This window comes from Hippopotamus amphibius, chromosome 11, assembly GCF_030028045.1.
Source record: "Hippopotamus amphibius kiboko isolate mHipAmp2 chromosome 11, mHipAmp2.hap2, whole genome shotgun sequence".
In the NCBI taxonomy this organism is placed as follows: Eukaryota; Metazoa; Chordata; class Mammalia; order Artiodactyla; family Hippopotamidae; genus Hippopotamus; species Hippopotamus amphibius.
The window spans coordinates 96,192,409-96,197,376 of record NC_080196.1 but is presented as its reverse complement, the minus strand read 5'-3'; positions in this window follow the sequence as shown (position 1 = coordinate 96,197,376).

The window sequence follows — 4,968 nt, the reverse complement described above, 5'->3', positions numbered from 1 at the left end:
AGACATTCAGAGCGTATCTGAAAAAAAAAAAAACCCATAAGTATTTAGTAAGAGTTTGAACTAAGGAGAAAGGAGAAAGGGAGAGAAGAAGTGAAAAAAGGTGATAAAGGGTGTGAAGAAGCAGAGTGGACAAGACAGGTAGATACCGAGGAGAGAGAGGTCAGCAGATGAGATGGGAACAGCACTGAGCAGCAATGAAGTAGAAGAGGGGACTGAGGAGGTGGATGGCTCTCTAAGGAGCTGGGTGGTAAGTGGGAGGGGCCACGTGAGAACACAGCGGGAGGGGAGCGATGCATGGCGAACAAGCTAGTGTGCTGGCTTGTTTTCATAATGTGCAAACTTGCACAGGTTTATAAGTTCAATGAAAGAAGAGAAGGAAAGCTTGAACTTTCAGGACAAAGGAGGGGTAAGTGATGGATAAACACAGCTGTTCTTTCATTTTTCATTTGAGTCTTCCCATGGAACCTGGTGACCTTGAGTGACTTCTCAAGCTACCTGAGATACAGGTTTTATATTCCTTAGGATTGATCAAAATAACATGGGGCATATTTTAAGGACTGAAGGCCAGATGTTCTCGTTCTTCAATAATACGTAGGCATGTGCTGATTTCTTGGGGGGCCACCAGGCATTTAGGGAGATGGCCGGTGGGAAGAATGCAGCCATGCATGAGATTCATCCCTGAGATGACAAAATAATCTAACTTGTAGCAAAGATCATTGATTCTTCACATACAATAACCTCTGTAAATTTTGCCTACAGAATTTTGAGGAAAACCGACAGTGCCAATTAACTCAAAAAAATCATAAAACTAATGACACAAATAATGAGTATTCATAAACAGAAAACAAAACCAAAAACCCTTTATTCCTGGCTCTGTCTGATACTCTATTAAAAATGCACCAAATTAATATCTGTTACCCCATGAAAGCAATTTAATGGATCCTTTGGATAATTCTAATAAAAATAAGAAATCGATTATCTCAGTCTCAAATTTGCCACAATTAAAGGAAAACTCTCTTTTGAATTGGACTGTTTCTCCCTAAAGAACCTTCCTCTTATAAAGAAGGATATTGCAATATGCTCTGAATAGATGTTTAAAATCTCTCTCATAAGTTCTGGAAATCTCTCTCATTGAAATAGTCCCAGCTTGACAGCCCTGCAATAACCATTAAATATTAAAATAACATTAAAGAGCAACTGCTCAGCTCATGGATTTAGCTGCAAAACTCCTTTTCACACTAATGGGACTCACATAGCTAAATCTCCATGGGCTGTACAGAAAATTTACCCCCAAGGATCCAAGGATCAGACACAGTCAAGAAAATGATGAATTCACTTTCAAAAAAATAATCGATCCACTACCAAACAAATTATTATTATTCACGGAATTTCAATCACATAATCATTCTAAAAGTCAGACTGTCTAAGATTCAACAGCATCCAATTTTGCATTCATATAATATACATTTGTGATGTAATAAAATTCATACTTCTATTACAAGATAATTTGGATGTTGTAAAGACATTTATAAAGTTATAAAAAAAAGTGTCTCATTTACAAAAATCGCCTAAAGCCAAAATCTAATTCTAAATATTTTTTATGTGCACTATTTCTGTAGACACTATCACCATAACGCTTAAGCTTAAGGATTGTTTTTTGTTGTTATTGATATATGGTTAATGTAAAAGGAAAAAAGGATAGTGTAAGTAACTAATACTGTTAATATTTAAAGTTTTATGGAGCTCTTCACTTCTCCGAAAATATTTAAGAAATTACAGGAATTTTGATGTAGTTGTACCACAACTTATAATAACCATCCATGTTAACTATCTTGGAAGCAGTTATAAACTATGAAAAAAACAATATGCTTAATGGAATGCACTCTAGACTAAATTTTAGTTTACTCCAAATTTAGCTTTCCCAAATGTCAAACTAAGACAAATCACTTAAATTCTCAAAAGTCACAACTTTATCAGCTATAAAATTAAGATGGACTTGGGGATGTCTATGTCTGCCAGTTCGTGATTTTCTTTCATGACAGCTAATTTGGTTTATACTGAGTCTGGTTATATTTTCCAACTTCCCCCCACCCTGTCATCCCAATGCGTGCACACACACACACACACATAAACGGAGAAAAAATTTCTAAATCTTATGTAGAACTGTGGTACAAGTACATTTATCATATTCTGTGAAATTCCTATTTGTGAATGTCAAAGTGTTTACCAGAATTGGAAGAAGCCTAGAGAATGAGAAAGAAGGGTAGCACTGTTTCATGGGAAAAGCACCTAGATGGAAAATCTGGAGGCCCAATTCTACCACTAACAAAATCTATGACTTTGGACAGACCACTTCACATCTCCAAATTGCAGTTTACTGCTTTTCATGATAAAAACTCTCAACAAACTAGGTATAGAAGGAATTTACTTCTACATAATAAAGACTATATATTAAAATCCCACAGCTAAAAACAAAAACAAGAACAAAAACAAAAACAAAATCCATGGCTAAACTTAAACTCAATGATGAAAAACTTAAAGCTTTTCCTCTAAGATCAAGAATAAGAAAACAGTGCCCACTCTTGCCACTTATTCAACATAGGACTGGAAGTCCTAGCCAGAGCAATTGAGCAAGAAAAAGAAATAAAAGGCATTCAAAACAGAAAGGAAGAAGTAAAATTATCCCTGTGTGCAGATGACATGATTTTATTACTATTTATTTAGATAGCCCTAAAGATTCCATACACACACACACACACACAAAGACCTATGAAAACGAATAAATGAATTCAGTGACATTGCAGGATACATAATTGACATGCAAAAATCAGTTGTGTTTCTACACGCTAACAATGAACTATCTGAAAGAGAAGCTGAGAAAACCATTCTACTTACAATAGCACCAAAAAGAATAAAATACTTAAGAATACACTTAAGCAAGGAGGTGAAAGACTTATACACTGAAAACTACAAAACACTGACGAAAGAAATCTTAAAAGACATGAATACATGGAAAGACGCCCCATGTTAATGCTCATATGGAACCACAAAAGGCCCAGAATAACCAAATCACTCTTGAGAAAGAAAAACAAAGCTGGAGGCATCACACTGCCTGATTTTAAAATATATTTCAAAGCTACAGTAATTACAACAGTATGATAGTGGCATAAAAACAGACATATAGACCAATGCCACAGAATAAGGAGCCCAGAAATAAACCCACACATATATAGTCGACTGCTCTTCAACAAGGATGCCAAGAGTACACAGGAGAAAAAGGATAGTCTCTTCAACAAATGGTGTTGAGAAATCTAAACATCCACATACAAAAGAATGAAATTGGACCCTATTCTTATACCATATACAAAAATCAACTCAAAATGGATCAAAGATTTAAACATAAGACCTGAAACTGTAAAAATCCTAGAAGTAAACATAGAAGAAAAGCTTCTTGACATAGGTCTTGGCAATGATTTCTTGGATATACAAAAGCACAACCAAAAAAAAAAAAACCCCAAAAATAGACAAGTGGGACTAATATATATAAATATAAAACTTCTGCACAGCAAAGGAAATAACAGAGTAAAAGGGCAACCTATGGAATGAGGGAAAATATTTTTGAACCATGTATCTGAAAAGGAGTTAATATTGGGATTTCCCTGGTGGTGCAGTGGTTAAAAATCCACCTGCCATTGCAGGGGACATGGGTTGGGTCCCTGATGTAGGAAGATCCCACACGCCATGCAGCAACTAAGCCCGTGTGCCTCAACTACTGAGCCTATGCTCTAGAGCCCCCAAGCCACAACTACTGAGCCCGCGTGCTGCAACTACTGAAGCCCATGAACCTAGATCCCATGCTCCACAATAAGAGAAGCCACTGCAATGAGAAGACCGCTCACCACAATGAAGAGCAGTCCCTGCTCACCACCACCAGAGAAAGCCCGCGCACAGCAACAAAGACCCAACACAGCCAATAAATAAGTAAATAAATAAGTTAAGGAGCTACTATTTATAATATATAAAGAACTCCTGCAACTCAGTAGCAAAAAAGCAATAACCTGATTTTGAAATGGATGGAGGACTTGATTAGACATTTTTCTGAAGATCTACAAACATGCAACAGGTATATGAAAAGATGTTCAATATCATTAATCATCAGGGAAACAAAAATCAAAATTACAATGAGGTAACACCTCAAACATGTTAGGACTGCTATTACCAAAAAACAGAAAAGATAACTTTTGTCAAGAATATGTAAAAATCAGAACACTTGTATACTGTTGGTGGGAATGTAAAATAGTGCAGCCATGATAGAAAACAATGTGGTGGTCCTCAAAAAAATTAAAAATAGGACTACCATATGATCCAGCAAGCCCACCTCTGGGTATACATCCAAAATAATTAAAATCAGGATCTCGAAGTGATAACTGCATCCCTATGTTCACTGTAGCATTATTCACAATAGCCAAGACATGGAAACAAACATGAACAGATGAATGGATCAAGAAAACATGGTATATATATACAATAGAATGTTATTCAGCCTTAAAAAAGAAAAATATGTCATGTGGGACAACATGGATGAACCTATAGGACATTACGCTAAGTGAAGTAAACCAGTTCCAGAAGGACAAATATTGCATGAGGAAAAATAAAACTCATAGAAACAGAGAGTAGAATGGTGGTTGCCAGGGGCAAGAGGGAAGCGGAAATGGGGAGTTGCTCTTCAATGGGTATAAAATGTCAGTTATACAAGATGAATAAATTCTAGAGACATACTGTACAATATTGTGACTATATTTTTTAAGAACTTTTATTGAGATATAATTGACATACAATAAACTGCATATATTTAAAGTGTACAATTTGATATATTTTTCTTCTTAGTAATGTATATATGGCAATGCCAATATATAGTTAACATACTGAATTGCATACTTAAAAATCTATTAAGAGGATCTCATGTTA